The following is a 20,642-nucleotide window of genomic DNA, read 5'->3' as shown; positions in this document are numbered from 1 at the left end:
CAGAGATAGAAGGAGTTGGATGTCCGATCACCTTTGGACTAATCTTTCCAATGTTTGAGATTTACGGATTTAAAATCAAAACCTCCCTTAGTCTAAGGTTATTCCTTTTGCACGTATAAAAGTCTAGAAATGAGAATCGTGAGTGTGGATACGGACACTAAAGCAAATGGAAATCTTGTCACATAGGCAGCTCGTTCTTTAATTTGATTGCTTCTGGTCTAGCTGTGGAGGGGGCAGAAAATCTGTTAAAGTGAGAAACTGCCCAACAAAGTTTGCTACATGTTTGCCCAAAATCGGTGGTGGAAGTCTATTCGTATTGCCTTGTGCGTAGTTATGCCCTGGTTACAGTACCGAAACTTGAAATCTCTTTTTCCTTGGAAAATAATACCATCTTGTTTGTGAGGCTTATGATTTACTGACAAAAATGGTCATCTTTTTTCTGATTTATTTGTTGCTCACAGGAGATTTGCGTCTCCTTTATTGGTCATGAAACAAAAACCAAGAGATAGATGGAAGTACGTATAGCAGCACTAGCAAATTATTTAACCTCTTTGAAGCAGCTATTTCCTCTCCAAGTAGGGACAAGTACAATTTAAGTTGACTGAAACAATCTTTGACTCATGTGCAATAGCAGGCGATAAAAGTGGAGCCTTTCCTTATTGTATTGACACCACCTTTCCATTTACGGACTACCGTGAAGTAATTTAGCACTCATCCTCAATGTTTTAGGTATTCCAGTAATTTAAGTTTTATATAAACAATGAAGCAGACTACCGTGACAAAGGCAATGTTGAACTTAGCTCATAAAAAGTTGCACTACAAGACAGAATTGACTATGAGTGCGGCCATATGAGACATGGAAAACCAGTTAAGTAGGCATTGCTCAAAACAAAAGCGCGTCCATTTGAACGATGACATCCAAACGTTGAGCTTGAATTGTTTTTCAAGCATGTCTGACGATGGATCCTTTTCTTTTCCATCTTAATTTGAATGTTGGAAGCATAAATTATAGATATACAAAATTTAGTTCCACGTCATTCAAAGATCACGCTTTAGTAGTACTCCGGATGTGGCTAATATTGAATTGCTGCATTGTCCAAGTGAGAGGCGCCTGTATGAGCAAAGCAGACAAAAAAAAATTGGCTAGAGGCTCATTTAAAAATACTCGTGTATAGTGGGGCGCATATATATATATATATATATATATATATATATATATATATATATATATATATATATATATATATATATATTAAATAGCGAATCTGGCCTCTATTCTCAGTGGCTAAACAATATTTTTGGTCCCACCTTTCTCTACGACCAAAAATCCCGACGGCAGGAGTAGCCGGAGATGGACGGCCACCGCCGGCCCTTTCGCAGAACAAGGGAGGACCTGACGTCCTTCCCTCTGAAATGAATTTTGTTTTTTTTTTTTTTTTTTTTTTTTTTTTTTTTTTGCGAGGCTGGCGCCAGACGGAGCCTATCCAGCTGTCCTGCACCCTTAAAAGCGAGTTTTGATAGGGAAAGAGGTACGAAGTTCTGTTTCAAAATTTGCCAATTCGAGTGACAATGTAAAGTGGTACGAAGTTCTGCTTTATGTTTTCCCATGGTAAGAAATTTTAGTGACAGTCAAGTGCCATGGTGCGCGAATTCCATTTTCAATAAACTAGCTGTCATATTTGTTGTTCTCATCCTCTAAAATGTATACACACAAACACAAAGAGCTCATTCAGGCGTATGTGGAGAGTATAATTGATAGATGATGGTTTTAACCATAAACCTATCATTCTTTTTCTCATGGTCGTCATAAGTTGAGATTTGTTCTGGAAGCGCCTTATAGATGCTCTCTCTCTCTCTCTCTCTCTCTCTCTCTCTCACACACACACACAAAACACGAGGACCAGCCATCACTGAAGCACATTGTGACCTGTTGGCAGCGCCATACAACTGTTACTTATGGTGCAGGCGACACTATATTCCGTAGCATTGTCTCATGCAAGTTGTGTCACTTGGGGATATGCATTTGTGCCCTCTAGCTCATGAGTTTAGATGATCTCAAGAGTGTGATTCGTCCGGTTGTGTATCAGTATAACTTATTAACCTTGTACACCAATTTGCAGTCTCAAACTAGAAACTTAGATTGGAAAGAGTTTCTCCTTGAAGAAAGCCCAAGAAAATGCACTGTAGCGGTTTGTTCACTGATATCATGATGTATTGGCATGTACATATATCATATTTTTTATGAAAAGATATGCTAAAATATAATATTTTTTTAATATATCATATTGTCGGGCCAACCCAGCTCGACCTGAGCAAAGTACCCAAAAGTCCATCCCAAGCCCGGCTCAGGGTACCTGAAAGCCCCTCAGGTACCCGACCTGCCTACCTCTATAGTCACACCAGTCCCCGTAATATATGGCAAGAAGTGTAGTTTATGGTACCAATTCTGATTGACATTTATTATTAGGATCTCCTTGCAAGTTTTTGAACCAGGAAGATGAAAACGGAGGGTCTAGAACAAGTGACAACCAATCGACAAACGTTAAGGCATATCATTCTTAAAGGTGGCCACCTTTTATATAAAGCAAAAACTTAAACTACGGACAAAATTGATGGCTAACAAGACCCACTTAGAAAGCAAACACATCTCTCTCTACTTCTAACTTCCTCCACGAACATGCAAACTTTCGGCTAACAGCCACTTGGAAAGCTGAGCACAAGCTTCCAACCTTTAACTTCCTCCATTACAGTACAGTGTTGGGCAGGCAAATATTGAACCAGCCTCAGTTTCTTTATTTTAAAATATTTGCTTTTGTAGCATATATATGAAGTAGAGAAAACGCGAGGGGTTAACAAGACTTGCTGGAGCAATCCACGAAGTAGAAACATAATAATTACAAAAGAAATGAAAGGCATCTAGGATATTTATGTCAAGACTTTTTCATATTAAAAAAATAGCGTGTGGCCTTTCCCGCTTCAACTAAATTTATCTCTAATTCAACATCATACGTAAACTAGGAAGTTGGAGAGATCAAGGAGGGTTCATATATGGATTTCATATTTCAATTCAAGGGGACTAACCAAATGTTGAACTTTAATACATTTTTTATTTATAGGGTAAATAACTTAGCATACAATTTTTCATTTTCTGATTTTTTTTATTATTTTGGTGCAAGTAAAAAAAGTTCATTACTAGACTGTTGCACTTTAAACATTTCATGTTACAATATTTGTCTAAGTTTTCATTCTAGAAGGAAGCAGTTGAAGTTTGGTATTTCATTTAATGGAAATGAAGACCAAAGTAACACGTATCGCCTGCCACTCAAGAAAAGGAATGTAGGTAAAGTTGAATAGTTTCAATTACTGTTCACTACACGACTCTCCTACTTGAGTTTCAATTATATATATATATATATATATATATTGGCATGTACACAAACTAAGTTATAAGCTAGATAGATCTAATCTCATATATGCATGCTACTTGAGTTAACATAAATGCATATTGCGCTCAATAATTCTTGCTTTTACGCTCCATGCATCGGTCTATAGAAATCATAAAAAAAACAATGTTTAAATAAACAAGTCATATAAATAAAATAGTACATGTTAATGACCAATAACTATAACAACAGAGCCAAAAATAAGTTACAAACAAACTAAAACAAGTAAAAGAAAGGAATTTGGAACAATTTTGGTCCAAATTACTTGTAAGACCCAATCCAAGACTGACCTGAGTTCCGAGTTCTGGGCATACCCTATAAGATTGAATACATATAAAGAAAAAGCTCCTCTGCTGGTTGGATCTGAACAATCATATTTCACACCTAATATTGCAAACTTTAACTATCTGCCCCTCAAATAGACTCCTTGAAAAACCTGCCCGTTTGTGGAGTATCAAGTTGTTGAAAACTAATTTCCAACTCAGGTGCTCGACTTGAATACCTTAATTCTCCTGGTAGAAAGACAGAAGACATAATGTTTAAAACTACAAGATAACAGATGGAAAATGATACTGAATAAGATTTCATTTGTGATGGTGGTCCACTAGCTCTGTTCTTATGCATAAATAAGTGATCTATAGCAAAAAAAATTTTGTTTTGGTCAAGCTTAGTTTGACTCCTTAGAGATAGTTATATGAGGATATAGGGATGTCAATAAGTATATTTGACCGAACCATTCCAAAAACTAGTTAGCTTTCTACAACACAACCCATGAATCAAGCTGATGGACTGCCCCCAAAAATTTGCCTCTATTTTAGGAGCCATTGAACCGGTCCGGTTCCGGCTTAGGCAGATTCAAGCACATGGCGCGAACTCTCACCCACACACTCACACTCTCTCTTTCTATTATATAAATAACATGGATTCCTCCAGTTGTGAGAAGAATCCCTCTCACACGCAGCCCAATGTTTTTTGTTTGGGTTGTGTTAATGAGGCGGGATGAGAATCTAGTGCTTTATAGTTTATATATATATATATATAATTTAAATCAAATTTAGATTGAAAATCATTTTTATATATAGAATTTACAGATTTCTCCATTCTAAGTTAGACTGAAAATCTTGAGTCCTCAGCACACCACTCGATACAATATACATGTACACTCATTTTCTCTTTTTGATTAGTGTACAAACAAGGTAAGTGTAAAACAAATTTAATAGCCCATGCTTGAGAAAATCAGAATAATAACAGTGCATCTATTAATTCTCCAACCAGCCACTCACTCCCAACTTCCAAAATAAAAATACAAAATAAAATCTATCTTGTGTTGCAGTTTATCTTTAGGAGATATTTTGCCCCTAAAATATTATTGTATCGCATCACATCCAAATCGGCTAATTGTCTAACAATATAATTCCATGAGTTGGTCCTGAGACAACCAGAAAAGATTCTATAAGTACAATGAAGAATCCAATAGATCAATTATTTAATCAGACGATGGCTGATCACCAGATCTAAATTCAAAGGCTGGTCCAGATTCATGCGACATGTGGTAGCAATCAAGTAGTGGGGGCCCCGTATGAAAGGCCAGAAACCTTTCGAGGGACCATTTGGTATCAAAACCTGTCGAAAATCTCATATATGAATCCATGAGGGCCCCATCGTTCAAGTTTAAAAATTTTCATTAGGCAAGGTCAGGACGACCCACTTATGGCTGGGGTCTCAAAACCAATCTATGTACTTTTTACGACCTCTTGTTTAGAAACGAAGGTGGTCCGATTACAAAGAATGCGGCTATAGTTATGAAATTTCATTCTGAAGCTGGGTTTTGAAACGGGGTTGATCTGAAATTGTTCAAGGTTTTAAAAAAAGTTCAGAGTGGAAAGCAAACCGTGTGGGTTGCACGTGCCTCATGCCAGCCCTTCCAGAGTCTGATGCAGATTCAACTCATTCGAGCAGGGTGGAAGTCCAAACTCCCCCAAAGCTTGTCAACACTCATATGATCAATTTGGAAAAGTCACCATGTGCAGTAAGAGCATGAAAAATAGCAAGATGCCAACATTGTTCACGTTAACCAAATGATCTTGGACACGGACATGGGGGCACACCTTATCATCTTCTTTTTATGGACCCGACCGGTGGCGATTAGAAAAGTTGAACCCGTCCTTGAGATCCTACCCCCAAGACCTACTTGAAGTAATCTAAAACTAAAAATCCTAAACAAATTAATACAGAATTCTATCCGGTCGGACAGGACCCGACGCAAAACCCAAAAGGGAAAAGATGAACAAGGAGAGGTTACCCGAAAACTAACTAAGGCCAAGCTACTACAAAATCACCAGAGGGGTGTGAAGCCGTACAAGCGTGAAACGATACAAGTAACCCTCACAACTCACTCAACAATTCATAACAAACCATAAACTAAAGAACAGTTGCATGCTTGCTCGCTCGTTAGCAACTATGACAGCTTCATATCCAGACATAAAAGAACTTTTAGTTTCCTGTAGCTTAGTATATTGAAAAGTTGGACTGATATTGTACCTAAATTTATCTATTATTGGAATAGACGTGTTTAGTCTTCCATGGCTGGATTTGGATGCTTTGAGATTTTTGTTGCTCTCTTACCTTAACACTTTTTTCCATCAAATGCATGGGACATTGATTGACCTTGAGATTGTGTTGAAGAAATGAAGACCGAGCTGAATGGCTTCATCAAATTGCCAACAAGTGGATTTGATAAGTATAGAGATGTCAATGAATCAGATTTGAATCAGACATACCCTTTACTGTATTCATTATTTTGAACGTTCAGATATTTGCATTCGAATTTGGATTCAAATATGAATGAAGAAAAATTTATATCATATCCAAATTTGAACCTGAATTCACAATTTGAATCCAATCCAAATTTGATTTTAAAATTCACATTCAAATCCAAAATCCAATTTTTGGACCAAATACAAGCCAAATTATTATATGCTAAGATACTACTGTCAAAATGTGTGGACATTTGGATACAGAATATCTATTAAACCTAAAGTCTGATCCACATCTCATCAAATATTCAATGAAATTCGAACGCAATCAAATGTACTTTCTCAAACTCAAATATGATTTGATTACTTAATCTAACACCATAAATTTTTCCCTAACTTATTATTTGGAAGTGTTTGACTAGATGTTAGATCTAAATTGGATTTATTAACATCCCTAGACAAGTAGAGAACTTGGATAAAATTCTACTGAATATGATCCCTTATGAAAGGCACATCTGTGTCAATGCGTTTGGAACATTAACGATAGACGAGATTGACAGACAATTAGTATGTTTTGCAAGTGTTGTCAAACCATAATTGGAGCAGTTCAAAGAGATCTCCTGAATCTAGGAGTGCAAATGGATACGCGAGTCAACGAACTTCTGTGTTACTAATTTATAGATGCATTGCGAGAGATATATAAACCCCATGCAAAGGGTAAGCTTGGTGTATGATAGAAACTAATCTATTTGCACTCCTAGATTAATACTTTTACAATTTTTGTTAAAGACATGGGTTTGTGTAAAAGGAGGTCTGTTTAAATATTAAGATAGGGTTGGGCACCGAGCCGGCCCGACCGATTTGAAGACAAGTTGTGGCCACCCAAAGGTTGAGCCTGTGGCTTGGGCCCGACGAGGTTATAATAAAAAAAATAATAATAAAATATATGAGCATATATTTTTTATGAAAAAATATGTTAAAATATAATATTTTTTTTATATATCATATTGTCGGGCCACAACCCGAGCCCAACTTGACCTGAGGAAAGTACCCCAAAAGTCCATCCCAAGCCCGGCTGAACCTAAGCAGGGTACCTGGAAGCCCCTCAGGTACCCGACCAGCCTACCTCTACAGTCAGACCAGTTCCCGTAATACATGGCAAGAAGTGTAGTTTATGGATACCTCAACCAATTCTGATCGAAATTTATTATTAGGATCTGCTTGCAAGTTTTTGAACTAGGAAGATGAAAACTGAAAATGTGGGTCTAGAACAAGTGACAACCAATCGACAAATGTTAGTAAAAGGAGACGCATGCTTTTTTTGGTAGAAGGCGTATCATTCTTAAAGGTGGCTCCATTGAACCTTAAACATGTGGATCTAAAAGATTTATATAAAAATAGATAATATATTTCCATACATTTATATATGAGTGCCCTTTTTGAACTATTAATTTACTTAATTCTTCCCAAATTTCTAGCTCCGCCCATTGTATGGGAACAACGAAATTTAGGCCTTAGTGCAGATTTTTCTTGGAAGTGCAAGCAAAGGTTGAAGCTACATGTAGTTTCCCAGAACAAGACATTTGCAAGCTACAAAAAAGAAAGAAAAACAGAAAAGAAAAACAGAAAATTCAATGGCATTCAAATTTAGGGGGCATGTTGGAAAGAAGAACAGCAGTTCATGCAATCTTTTACTTTTTTTATTAGAAGAGGATACTGCATTTTTAAAGACACACTTTACAATGTTCATCACAAACTGGAAAGTGTTGTTGCATCTATTTAACTAGTGTATGTCGTATGTGGACCTTATTATTAATCTTCATATTTACTTTTATACCCAAATATTATATATACATGTGGATGAGATAACAAATAAGTTTGAAATAATGTGTATGATATAATAAAAGATTTTTGAGATAAAGACATATGTATGAAATAATGTTAAACATATGAGATAATGTTTATTGGATAACAAAAGAACTATGATATAATAAAATAACAGACAAAATATAAGATAACGATAAACATAAGTATGAGACAATGTTTATGAAATAATAAAATATTTATGAGATAATGAAATAACAGCCAAATGTATGAGATAATAAAATACTTATGAGATAATGTGATAACAAACGAATGTATTAAATAATGTTTTTTTACTGTTTAGAATGGCATATTGGTCATAATGACATGCATATATAGACTGACAAATTTTATATTTATCAAATCTTCAAATCTTCTTTTTGTGGTTTGCTTTTTTGTCTTTATAAAAAGTTTCTTTTTCTATTAACCATGGGTAATTTTTGTCCTTATTAAAATAGCCCATGAAATTTCATACACGAAAACGGTGTACATAACCAGCTTCGGGTCTAGGCCGGTTTTGTTTTCTCTTGTCCTTTAATATTCAAACATGAAATACCTTTTCTCTAGGGAACAGTCCGGCATTGTAAAGGCTATCTTAGATCTTAAACAAAAAAAAGTTCTGTTTTATTTTTTGTCCTCCAATAGGCAATCTGCAAATGTTAGATAAACCTCTCTCAGATCTTAGCAAGAGACCAACCTTGAGCATTAATGAATTCTTGGCCTCTTTCAGTTTGTTTTCATTCTCTCCTTTTCCTACCACTTATTGCAACAGTAATTGAACTTTTGACAGTTTCAGTCTGATGCTATATATGTCTTGCAGTGTTGCTATGCAATAGAAAAATGAACCTCTTCGATTACTAACTGATACCTCCATATGGATATCTCACCATCAGCAATGCAGATCATTTTGAATTATCTGGTCAGCTCTTCTTTGAAGAGATGTCTTCATACATGGGAATCTGTGTCTTGCTTTTCCTGTTATGTTTCTTAAAGGCTTGAGTTATCCTTTTCCAATTAAATTCCTAATGGCTAGAACTCTTGTTTTTCGGGTAGGCATTTTCTATCTTGGAATAACTAATGGCTAGAACTCTTGTTTTCCCTTGCGCCGGTGTTCAAATTAATTGATCCACTTACAATTTAAATTCTCATATGCTCTTCAAATTGATTCTGCAATATTTCTGCCTAAATTCCATGATCCAAGAAACCTGGTCGTGGCGGAAGAATCTGTTATTCCAATATCGGATGAAGATAACAGCAGTTTGAGTGAATATTAAAGAAATTTTCTTGTGCAGCTGACCCAAAAAATTAAATGAAGCAATTGAGTTCCTTAAACTCCGATTTGACCCATCGCTACCCACCTACTCATCTCATCATTGTGATGAACAGAATCCTCCCTTGTTCTTCCAGCTGCATCTGAAATATTGCATCCTGCATTCATTTCATGGCCATCAGTTTGTCATCCATGTGGAAGATTAAGTTATCTACACATGTATATTCTTGCTGGTAGTGGAGAAAGTACAGTGGAAGTTGCTCTTTAAGAGTTTCTCCAAGAAGTTCAGGCTTACGTTTCTTCTTGCTAGGCCACAAGATAGAGTTTTTTCTCTTATGCATGAAATGACTAGACTTGGATTTTCACTAGAGAAACCAAAGCTTTTTCGCCACTCTGATTTTCCCAAAAACAAGATTTTATGGCTGTAGTGTGGTGTAGCAGATTACGGAAGCATTGAGAGGGAAAACAACTGAAGATGGAAGAAAAGCCGAAGCACTCCTTGTTTTATCTCAAGTTTACAGCTTTAGAAGATGCTGAGTTAGCAGGATACTCGAGTCGTTTCTCACAGGAGAAAAAAAGAAAGAAAAAACACAAAAAACAAAGAAAGATTGGTACTGGTAGGTGGCGCATGTAGTGGAATTAAATAAAAATCCAAAAAGGATCTAAAGGGTTACGTGTGAACGTTAGATCTTAAGTTAATCAATCTGGGTATAGTTTTAAGAAGACAGTTTTTTAGTCCGAAACTCAATCAAGATCTGGTTAAATGCGATCCACCAAATCGATTGAGACAGACTGCCTCGATCCGAAGCAATTGGTACCTGCTTACGTCCCCACTGCCACGTGAGCCACATAAATTTTCTGACTTCTCTGGAAAAATATGCCATGATGCTAATTTCATCAAAATTATCTCTATCCTCTTTTTCTTTTTCTTACAAACTAAATCGATGGCCAAGAAAAGCCCATCTATCCGTCCCCTATTCCTTGCGAAACCTGAGCATATATATATATATATATATATATTAGCTAACAAATGAATAAACAAACAATGTGTAATGACCAGACCTACTTTGAGGCTTCGGGCATATTCCAACCTGTTCTTCTTTAATAGTTTCAGTTTTAACTTGAAAATTTTAAGAACCATGACAACCAATCATTTTAACTATCTTTTTATAAGTTTTCCAAGAAAATACCTTGTACAACTCCCACAGAATGCGTTGTGCTAAGTTCATAGTTCTTGAATCTCTTACCGCGAAACTCATCAAACACGAAACAACAGGAAAACAATTGGCATCGGGCCGGGTCTGAGGGAGAGGGAGGGGGGCTGAGGCCTGAGAAAGGGAGAGGGGAAGAAACCGCTCTTATGAAACCTTTTCCTTTATCCCTAAAATGGATGTGCGAGACGGACAGATAACTCCTCCACTTTTCTAGCATTATTGACGAGTATAACACTTTTTTGGGGGATTTTGGTTGCACCCACCACTAGTTATCCAGGAAGGTGGGGCAATGAGGGATGTGCTGTCACGAGAGGTAAGTAGGTGCACTAAATGCCAACTTGGTTTCCAAAGCTCGGAATTTCATGTAGCTCAATGTGAGCAACTTGTCACTAATTAAATATTGTATCGAGCATAACCTACCTTTAAAGCATGATTCTGTTCTATTTCTACGGTAATTTTGGCAATACTTCAACTGCTCTTTACCAGTAGCGGAGAAAAGTATAGGCAATTGCTCACATAAATCACCTTGTTTATATATCGAATTTATGTAAACAGTACCTAGCCGCCAAAGCAAGCATGGCAGCTTTTGAGCTTTGTTTGCAATTTATGTTTGCACCACCAAGAGAAAAAAAAAACTTGAACTCTGGAGCCCTTTGTTTGATGGATACGTCTTTGTATGTGTCGGCACTCGGGTGATGAACTAGGCTTTTAGTTATTATTTATAAATATGAAGCCTGATCATTTTTCGAGCGCATGTTTCTAGCTATTACTATTATTTCACTAAGAAGCCTGATCATTTCCCAAAGACCTCTTTCTGCAAACACAGAATGTGGCCAGATGTATCAATCGAGAGGATTATCCTAATCTTCCTTTCCTAAAAACAAAAGGATTCTTTGAGAGAGACAAAAAGAATGGATCTAGTTATAAGGAAAATGCTTGGTATAAATAACTCACTTTTTCGTCCCGAACCGCCTCAGCACCTTTGATCCATGCAATGGGATGTGCCTATTTATCTATCTTAGATTAAGATAAGAATGTCTCTTTTCTTTTTTGGTTCATATATACCTTCCATACTTTGGTGCAGGCCCGTGGGTTTGATGAATTTTTTTAAAACAAAGGTGCTCCAAGTGAAAGAAACCAGCTAGAAAGGTGGGGAGCCGCACAACACCATTAATTGGTGGAGACAACAATTTGGTGCATTCAATCAAATTCAGGAAAAAGGAAGAAAGCTGATCGACAAACCGAGCATGTCCAGGCTCCAATTTGCGGAACATCTTATCAAGTTACATATCAGGAAATTATTTAAACACTGTTTATGAAATTAAAATGGTCACGTCAAAAAGAGATTCCAGAATTAGATCTGGTGATCAAATAAATAGAATTGTCGAACGCCAAGTACCTGGTGGATACACACACAACACATGTCACTTTATGTAAAGTTGTACGCAGTTCAAGTTAAATACAAAAATAAACCATACATATAAATATATATATATGTGCTTATTTCATCATAAGCCTGATAAACAATTCTAACAACAAATACTTGCAGAATTCAAATACTTCCAGCTTAAAATATATAAACCTTCTTTGTATCATAATGTAATAACATGCCACTCAATTACCAAAATAATATATTGATAAGATAATATATTGATAAGAATAACATAAAGCAGTTCTGCAACTATATTTAGCAAAAAGATGCAGCACCCAATGGTGGAGGCAAAAAGTTGATTAGTGGCAGCAGTTTCTTTGAAGCCACTTTTCCTTGCATCGGATTATTTTGCTTTGTCTAAAATCTTCTTGACAGTAAACTTTAATATGTCCAAGGTTCAGATCCATGAATGTCTCAATACATAAACTTTCCATTTATGTATATGAAAAAAGACATTGTGCATGAAAAATCTGTATTTTAATAAATATCTTCTTAGGTGGTTATAAATATGAAGCCATTATGTGTAGGGGGCCATGCAGGAGGATCCAAATCGGGACAAGGGGGTTTCAACGGCGGCCATGTGTCCAGCTCCTCCAATCATACACTGCGAGCGGGTAACCACAAGAACCCAGACCCGGTTCCCGGTCTCAACTCTCTCTGTTGTTTCATTTTTTTGCTTGTTGTACTTCTTTTTCATATGTTTTTCTTATTATTTTTCTCCTTCTACTGGCCATGCAAATGGTATTACCACTTGAACAAATAAATTGTGCTGTTTTAATATCAAATGATAGTTTACGGCAGCAGATAATTATAAAAATAATCTCCACTGGCTCATCCATAAGGGTGCGATTGACGCACAGGGAAGAATTTAACGTGGTAAATTACCACGATAAATTTTTCTAAAAAAAAAAAACAGGATGAAATTTAACTCTCTTCCTATTTGAGGTCATGTTTGATGCATAAGAAGAATTTAACCTGATAATTTTAACTATGTTTGATGCACAATGAAGAATTTTACCAGGTGAATTTAACCATGTTTGAACTACAGGAATAACTATCCAAAGGTAAAATGATACTACCATGTTACGGGAATAAACTCATACACGTGTAACTAAGGAGACCTAAAGTTCCTTTTTTCTAAGGAGAGATGCTTGTAGGTGTTTCAACTTCCCCCTCGCGTACATGCTTATAGCAAAAGATGGAATCTTCATCAATTAATAGTAAAATGTAAATTAGATAACTAAATCGAGAGTTCCTTATGGCTAACCAAATCTACTGAAGACCTTTGTGTTTTCCTCGTTATTTTGCAATAATAATCCATCAATTTCAGCACTTTTAAGCAGGGGCATTCTATGACAGTTATACATTCTATGACAGTTATATTGTCATCTCTATTGAAGGATCCAGTTAGTCCACAGAAGCTAATAAACAGAGGATGGGCCAAAAATACAAAACAAATAAGCTAATAAAGAAATTTCAATATTTAAGGGCATGAGTAACTCAATCAGTCGTAACAAAGAACAATGGAGGTGAAACGAAAATCTATGCTCTGCTAAAATCAGTCGTAAGCAAGAAAGTTGTTCAATCAGTCATAAATAAAACGGAATGCAAACGAAAATCCAAATAAAAAGAAGAATGTGCCCAAAACAGAAGGGGATTTAAGACTCTGTTGATGTAAGGTGAAACGAGGGAGGCCAGCCTTCTATGCTCTGCTAAAATCGCAACAAAGGAGATTTGAGAAATACCAGAAGTTGAGAATACGAGGGCAATAGCAACAACGACGGCGGATCGGAGGAGCGGCGACCGTGGCGTTGGCGGATGCTGCCCTGTCTTCCCTGCCGGTGAGATGCCAGAAAAGAATATATTAGGGCAATAGAGATAGGGAGAAAAGGAGGGCATCAGAGAGCAAGAGAGAAAAGGAGAAAGAGAGAAATGGAGATGCCATAGAACCTGGGAGCGAGAAGCGATTTCTATGCGACGGTGATTAGGGCACTGATTTGGGAGAAGACGAGGGCATCATAGAGCAAGAGAGAAAGGGGGAAAGATCACTGGCAGAGGAGCGGAGCGGCGACGGTAGGAGCGGCCTCTGGACAGTGAGAAGGCGACGCTCCCATTTTGCGTTAAACGGGGTGAATTTCACCACGTTTGATGCAGTTTTAGTTTGGCCGGGTGAATTTCACCGCCGTACCATTTTTTCAAAAAAAAAAAATGAGTTGAGCGGGGCAATCAAACGCCCCTACAGTATACTGTCCCCCTTTTTCTTTTCCTTAAAAAGAAGAGTTAATCTTTACTTCCTTCCTAATGATAGTTTTTACATAATGCTGTCGTCACCACAACGCTGTCAACATCTCTGCCACTTTTTTCACGCAATAGAAACTTTCATTGTGCATTATTATTAATCCCTTCTTTCCATTTCCAGATAAAAGATTTAATCATTCAAATTGTCCAAACAAAGAAAAATGACAAACCGTTTTTTTTCATGAGAAAATGGGCTATCAGTTTTTCCGTTTGACTTAATTTTCCACGAACTTGTGGTGTTCTCGTTTGTCACGAAATTAAGACCAAGTTGAGAGAAAGTGACAGAAAGAGAACTAGAATTAGAAAAGTAAGGGGGTAATCTTATCAAGCCGCATTTTGCGATGAAGGTGAAAATACAGGGAGGTGTTTGGTTACGTACAGGGGTGGGAAGGGCTTTCCGCCCTCAATTTTTTTTTTGTTAAATTTACATGTAAATTTTAAAAAATATATATTTATTTTATATAAAAATTCTGAAAAAATTATCTTGATCCGTATTATAATTTGGAAATCATAATTTGGCCCTCTTCAAGAAAAAATCCTGACTCCACCGATGATTAAACCATATTATATACTTGAGATGTCTGTCACAAGTATAACATATTTTTCGCTACTATCACTCAATTAGAAATTTGAAGCATTTACAATACCATTCGTCTTCTTAGGGTTCAATTTAGTACTTCTGAGTGCTACCTTGTCACACTTTAACTTATATGTCTATGACCTTCTTTTTATAATATATATAATTGGCATCTTAAAAACTTAAAAAAAAAATTAGAAATTTGAAGCATTTACTCTACCACTCGTCTTCTTAGGGTTCAATTTAGTGCTTCAGAGTGCCACCTTGTCACACTTCAACTTTTATGTCTATGGCCTTCTTTTTATAGTATATATAATTGGCATCTTAAAAACTTAAAAAGAAAATTAGAAATTTGAAGCATTTACTCTACCACTGGTCTTGGGTTCAATTTAGTGCTTCTGAGTGCTACCTTGTCACACTTCAATTTTTATGTCTATGACCTTCTTTTCATAGTATATATAATTGGCATCTTAAAAACATAAAAAGAAAATTAGAAATTTGAAGCATTTACTCTACCACTAGTCTTCTTATGATTCAATTTAGTGCTTTTGAGTGCTACCTTGTCACACTTCAACTTTTATGTCTATGACCTTCTTTTTATAGTATATATAATTGACATCTTAAAAAATTAAAAAGAAAATTTGACCACCTGCCAACCAACATTTCGACTTGTTGCACCAACTTGTAGGGCTATGTTGTAAGAGGAAGTTTAGTGAACTCGCTATTTAATTTCCGACTATATTCGGTTGTGGATTTAAAAGTGGATTTCAAATTCGATTTAATTGTGAATTTTAAAGTTCAATCCATATAATAGCGGTATAGCGGTGGACCATTCATGCCTAACTGCAGAGAGAGAGATATGGGAGGAAGTTTTATCGATCACCCCCTTTTTTTATAATATATATATTTATATTTGGCTTACATTTTTGAAGAGCCAGGTGGTGATCTGAAGTTTTATCGGATCACCCTCTTTTTTTATATTACATTTTTTATAATATATATTTGACTTGCATGTTATGGGGAAGCTGGAAAGGTCGAAGACATGCATTTGGCTTACATTTTTGTGGGCAACTCGTGTCAGGTGGTGATCTGATAGGTAGGAATGTAAGCCAAATATAATTATATATATTATAATTAAAACTTCAGTGGGGCTTTTCCTATGAATACAATTGTTTTTAAGTTTTTCTTACATTTTTTTTTTCTCATGAGTTACCACAATGCAATCATATTTGTGCAAGACCAAAAAGTGTGAGGTATCTTACTAATCATAGGCTGCCATTGGTGCATTCGGTATATCCTATGGTGTTGGTGTTCAACAGACTAGTGCATCTGTTGGTGGGACTTTGCATGATCACTTGAATGATCTCTCAAATTTTTCAATAAGATTTTGGCAGGTAATTAAAGCAACCCTAATGAAAGAAAAGGTGCGAATATGCTGCTTTGCTCATCTTTGTTTTTAAGATATTTTATAATCAGGAGGAGTATAGGGTGTCCGGTCCCCTTTTGTGAGAACCTCAAAGGGGGTGATCCGATAAAACTTAGCTAATTAGGCAAATGATGGAGACGATCCTGATACTTTTTTTTTTTTAATTGGTGCTATCAATATCGGATCATCCCCTTTTGCGAGGACCTCCTTTTTGAAATTGGGTAAAGTGTCACACCCTATTTTCACAATCAATTTAGTTCTCTCTGCATTAATGAATTTAGATAGTGATTGGTCAATGATATTGACTGAATTAATTGACATCTATAACCAGTCTTAAACTCCGATCAAGCCTAATCATGTCTAGCTAGCAGTATGTCCCATTCATTGAACTGGTTGAGTCTTAATGCAACCTTCTTTCTTGTAACTGAGTTTTAATTGAGTGCAACACACTACAGAAAATTCCTTTCAAATATTGATCCGTCCGTCGACAGCTAAGTCACTGGCAGCCCTATGACCGGTCGTCGCCTTCTCGCAGTGCCCTTATTTTTCAGATTTTGCCCCTTTTCTGATTTCCGCCCCCTTTGCTTGAATGGGCGGCTGAAGCGGCGGCCAGAAGCCACTGGCAGGCTGAGGGTGTGCATCAGTTCGTCGCACAATGCCGTCCGATGACGGTGGACTCCCCGGCGAGGTTGGATGTGGCCGGACAGAGGTGGGCGAAGCCCCTTTTCTCCCGCCATCGTCCCTCGCTGCCCTTCCTTCAAAAACCGAAGGCAGGGCGCAGCGGAAGCGTGGTGTGAAATCAATGTAGCGCATAAACAAGAATGCAGAAATCGAATACATTCATAGATTCATGTGTTTCATAGAGCGAAAGTAAAACCTGTAGAGGTGACCGCCGACTAAATGTCGGCGGCTGTTGGAAGAACAGCTACAATCCCCATAAAGTCGTTGCCTGGAGCAGGTAGCGGCGGCGGCGGCAATGAGTTTTTCTCCTCAGCCATATCAGCCAAGTGATGGGGACAGGCAATTCACGTATGACTAAGGAGACCGATTACCCAAACGGTAAAACTGAATGTGTCTCACACCATCACAAGACACGAGTCTTGTATTTATACTTAAGGGTCTGAAACAGATATGGACCCCAATCGACATAAGACTATTCAGATGAGTAAATCCCAACAATTTGTCCATGCACTCTCTGTGAAAAGCGTGTCTGCACTTTGGAAGCAAGTGAAGCGAATCTTTGCCTTCAAATCTGCCAATGCAAATCACACATTCCAAGCCTATGCTCGATTCAGTGAGGGCTGCAAACTCGAAAACTGGCAGTGAATTGAAGAGGTTCCTGTCAACTCCACCAGATGATTGTTGGGGAGTCCCAACAAAGAGCCCTTGAAGATCACCAACTTCGACATTGACGATGTTGCGGTTGTTGTCTCTGCTGCTACCCCTGCCTCTGCAATTTCGCAGTCTGTACTTGAGAAGAACCGCACCAAGATGCAAGAAGAACACGACGAAGTAGCCAGAGATTTTAGCGGAAGTTGGTGTCTCCTCTTCTGCCAGAGAAAATGGTAGGATGAAGAGAAGAATCAGAGGAGATAAACGCAATCTCTGAAGAATTTTTTTGGGGTTCGGTTGCAAACTGATCCTGCACCTCCCTCTAATAGCCTTTGAGAGATCTCCATGACATATTTAAGTTGGTGGCTCAGTCAATGATTCGTAGTTTCTTCCCAATTACCCTGCAGAAGTCTCCTTTCTTCCTTTTCAATAATTCAAAATGCCCATCGGAAAAAAAACTTATTTTCCGCTAACTTTAGATTCATTGAGCTCCATGAACAGCATGACTCAGTTTTACAAAAGGGGACTAGAGTAGATAGAAAAGTACAGATCTTGCGGCTGGTTCTGGAGAGAAAGTAGGTCAGTTATTAATATAACCAGCAATTAATGAAAATATTGTCATTGGTGAAGACTGGATAAACTAAAATTTTTAAATTTTAGTTTAGCTTACATAAAGACTTTGAAAATTTATATTTTAGTTTCTGTTAAAACTATAATCGGCTCTTGCAACAAAAAAAAAAATAGCAAAGATTTGGTGAAAATATGAGAGGCCAACTTAAAGGCTAAATACATGTTTGCTTTTTTGTTTAACAACGAAAAGAATGTATTTGAATTTTCAATTGTTTTTAGTACCAATTGGAAGAAGAAATAGAAGTGACTCTATAAGTCTTGCCAATATTATTTTTAGAAGAGATGAGAAATAGAAGTGACTCTAAGTCCTGCCAATATACTTTTATCATATAATATACTAAAAAACTTAGGCAGACGGATGCATGATGTAATTGATATGAAGCTGTTTTGAAGCATCCTGGAAACTAGAAGGGAAACATACAAGAAGGCAGTGTAGAAAATTAACAGCGACACGAATGAATGAAGATAGAGACTAAGTTGCCATGTTTCCAAGAAACTGCTTTTAATAATGTAACAAGTCTACGAGGCAAATTGGGAAGCTTCTTCGTGCCAGCAATTAAAAGGCGATTGAAGATTGTGGAAAGCGATTAAGATCGACCTTCCACCTCTTTACTACTTGTTTGTGAAGACTTGTTTTTTAATAAGAATTGAATTGAATAGTAATTTTTTAGTCAATTTGCAATAGAAGGGCTCTACCAGCTTGCTTATGCAAAGAGTTACACGTCTTGTATTCAAATCTTGATTTTTTATCAATTTATAAAGTCTTACATTCACTACCGCGGAACCAGAATCTTTGTTCGTCAGATATCGTCATCTTGATTTGGCATCACGCTGTTTTTTTTTTTTTTGTCTTTATTTAAATGGTTAAACTGTATATGTAAATAAATAAAGAGAAAGAACCAAAAAAGAAAAAAAACTGGCAAGTGCTAGATACTCAGATGCAGATGCTAAACGGATAAAAGAACATTCTTAATATTCGGTCTTCTTTTATTATGCATGGCTGAGATAAAACAATGAGAAAAAAAGTGTCAAGACAGAATCTTCAACACTTTTTTCTCTTCTATTGGATATTTATTTAGAACGAAATCTCTAAATCGATGAAATGTTGTTATTTGATTTCTAATCCAGTTGTTTTTTTAATTGGATGTATTAAAAAATTTTCCTATTTTCTGAATCATTTTGGACAGATATAGGATTTTAATCAAATTCCTTGAGATCTCTATTTAGCACACCAAAAAAAAAATTATTTAAAAAACTTTTGCCTTTTTCCAAATAGAATATAGGCAAGCCTGGGCATCAGCTTGGCCCAACTCGATGTGGAGTCAGACTGGCCCGACACTTAAACCCTAAACTCGGGTTCTACCCCGTTAAAATTGAAAAATATATATATTTAATATAAAATAATATATAAATATAATTAATTGTGATAAAATATTATAATAATATATAAAAAACAAAAATAATATTAAAAAATCTTATTAGTAAGAACCGACGGCCTACCAATCCCCCTCATAAGAGAGCACCGTCCCAGTTTCTGTAATTTTTAAGTGTTGACCAGATTATCAACTGATTCTCAACCATTTGAGTCTTCAATTTTCTACAAATTTTGATTTCTAATGCTTGCTTTTCCACAAAAGTGCTCAAACTTTTTGTTTTTCTAATTCTTTTGGGAAATGATTGAATTTGAAATCCCAACTTGGCAGTACTTTAAAAAGGTTTCGATTCTAAAAACACTAGAAAAACGATGCAACTTAAAAAATTCAAATGCCCCTTCCTCCTGAATCCGTGCTCCAAAAGAAGCCTCTCACATTGTTTTTTGGAAGGGAAAATTCTTGGAAAAGTTTTTACCGAAAAGATGCCGTTCAGCAATTATGTTGAAGTTCCCAGATGACGTTACTATTTGGATAATTTTTTAGACAAGAAGACGCCATATCTGGATAAGCCGTGAAATTTTTAATTCCTTTTTTCTCAGCTTGACTGGAAAAAGGACAAAAAAGGATTCTGACTTATGCAGTCACTGCCCTGTGTTGCGGGGCCTTCCGTCCGGTCGAATCCAATTAATTTTCATATGACCAAACCTGTAATCTCGATCCTAACATTCTTTAGCTTGAAATTCTTGAGTTTGTAATAATTTAAGTATCTAAGGAGGCAAATCAAACGGTAAGAAAGTATTAGTATGAAAAATATTGTGTCATTAGAACACCTAGCCTTAACCCACATGTTTCAAGAACATTGTCATCTTATTTCACAAAGCATGGTGCTAATTTTTATTTTTTGAATGTAAAAACAACGACAAAGTATAAGGACAGATACATTTCTTGAAATAAGAGCACGGCGTTGTTGAAATATGTTTTCGATAAACGTGTGTTTTGAAAGCACAGTGTTTTGCTTTTCAAAAACC

General features: G+C 36.5%; 1 long non-coding RNA gene across 1 annotated transcript; it reads right to left on the bottom strand.

The window, feature by feature from the left end:
• Nucleotides 1-11,750: 11,750 nt before the first annotated feature.
• Nucleotides 11,751-14,089, bottom strand: LOC116245757 (uncharacterized). Its single transcript, XR_004170593.2, has 3 exons — nt 13,929-14,089; nt 13,724-13,813; nt 11,751-11,945 (listed from the first exon to the last, which is right to left on the bottom strand). It is a non-coding gene; the product is annotated as an uncharacterized LOC116245757 (long non-coding RNA).
• Between the last annotated feature and the right edge of the window lie 6,553 nt (nt 14,090-20,642).

This window comes from Nymphaea colorata, chromosome 1 (genome assembly GCF_008831285.2).
Source record: "Nymphaea colorata isolate Beijing-Zhang1983 chromosome 1, ASM883128v2, whole genome shotgun sequence".
Taxonomy (NCBI): Eukaryota; Viridiplantae; Streptophyta; class Magnoliopsida; order Nymphaeales; family Nymphaeaceae; genus Nymphaea; species Nymphaea colorata.
This window is presented reverse-complemented; position numbering and strand designations above follow the sequence as displayed.